The sequence below is a fragment of the Coffea eugenioides genome, chromosome 8, assembly GCF_003713205.1.
Source record: "Coffea eugenioides isolate CCC68of chromosome 8, Ceug_1.0, whole genome shotgun sequence".
Lineage (NCBI taxonomy): Eukaryota > Viridiplantae > Streptophyta > Magnoliopsida > Gentianales > Rubiaceae > Coffea > Coffea eugenioides.
This window is the reverse complement of record NC_040042.1, coordinates 15,238,251-15,239,896: the sequence shown is the minus strand read 5'-3', so window position 1 is coordinate 15,239,896 and position 1,646 is coordinate 15,238,251. Positions and strand designations below refer to the sequence as shown.

The 1,646-nt window shown below is 34.9% G+C and overlaps 1 non-coding gene across 1 annotated transcript; it reads right to left on the bottom strand.

Annotated features, from left to right (window-relative positions):
- Positions 1-378: 378 nt before the first annotated feature.
- LOC113781795 lies at positions 379-486 on the bottom strand. The gene has a single exon (XR_003469700.1). It is a non-coding gene; the product is annotated as a small nucleolar RNA R71 (small nucleolar RNA).
- Positions 487-1,646: the final 1,160 nt, after the last annotated feature.

Sequence of the window (1,646 nt, the reverse complement as noted above, 5' to 3'; positions counted from 1 at the left end):
TGGCGGACAACAAAACAAATAGCCAAACTCCTAAAGATTTTGCTCTACCAGGGACGTAAGGTTCACAGACGAGCAAAGCAAAGCCAACAGTAAATGTTAACAATTTTGAGATTAAACCATCACTTATCCAAATGGTTCAACAATTTCAATTTGAAGCTAATGGATCCATATACACACTTGGCCACATTTTTGGAGATATGTAATACAATTAAAATGAATGGAGTGAGTGAGGATGCAATTAGGTTAAGGTTGTTTTCTTTTTCCTTGTGTAATAAAGCTAAAATTTGGTTGCATTCTTATACTCTAAACACTTTCACCACTTGGGATGATTTATCTAGAGCATTTTTGAATAAATACTTTTCACCGGATAAAACAACTAAATTTAGAATGGACATTACTAGTTTTAAACAATGAGAGGGTGAATCATTGTATGAAACGTGAGAAAGATTTAGAGATTTGCTACAAAAATATCCATACCATGGACTTTCCGATTGACTAATCGTCCAACTTTTTCTAATGATTTAACTTTTTCGACTAAGGCTACTACTGATGTAGCCACAAGTGGAGTTTTAATTGGTAAATCACCCCAGGAAACTCAAATTTTGAAAAAGGAGATGGCAACAAACAATTACCAATGGGCGAATGAGCGAGATAATTCTAGACGGCAAGCATGTATGATTGAAATGAACACTCTTAATATGTTGAGTGCTCAAATGAACAATGTGGTTAAGTTGTTAAGTAAACAAACCAAGTTTGGTTCTAATTCTACATCTAATGTAAGTGTTTCTTGTTGTAATATATGTGGAGGAGATCATGATACTAATATTTGTGTTGAAAGTGTGCAGGCGCAATTTGTAAATAACTACAACCGAACGGCTCAAAACAATCCCTAATCCAACACATAGAATTCGGGGTGGAGAAATCATCAAAATTTTGGATGGAAGAATCAAGGAGTGCCACAAAGGCCAAATAATTCATTGGAATTCCAACCAAAGCTACCGAATGGAGAGAACAAACTGGCTTGGGAGATGACAATTGAAAGGCTAGCCAATGTGTCCAATGATAAAAATTGATAAGTTAGCTAGTGCTACTATCCAAAGATTCAAAAAAATTGAGGGAAGAATAGACCAATTTACAACCATGTATACAAATGTAGAGGTCCAAATAGCTCAAATTGCGAACTCAATTAACAATAGAAACTAAGGAGAGTTACTGAGTAAAATGGAAGTGAATCTGAGGAAGCATGTTAAAGTCATAACTCTTCGTAGTAGTAGTCAATTAGAAGATCCTCCGGTGGTTGAAAGTGAAAAAAAATAAGAGTAATGAAAAAGAAGATGAGAGGGAGGACCAAGAGGCAAGTTTGGGGGAATATAGTAAGGAGAAACAAAGTGAAAATCAACCGACATCTTCTACTACCACTCCTGTACCTCCAGCAGTTCCATTTCCTCAAAAGTTCAAATCAAATAAGTTTGATAAAGATTTTAAAAATTTTGTTAAAATTTTCAAGCAATTACATATTAATATTCCTTTCGCCGATACTATTTTGCAAATTTCTTCGTATGCAAAAGTTTCTTAAGGAGAACATGACTTGTAAGAGAAAATTGGATGACCGCGAGACAATAGTGCTAGCAGAGGAATGTAATATC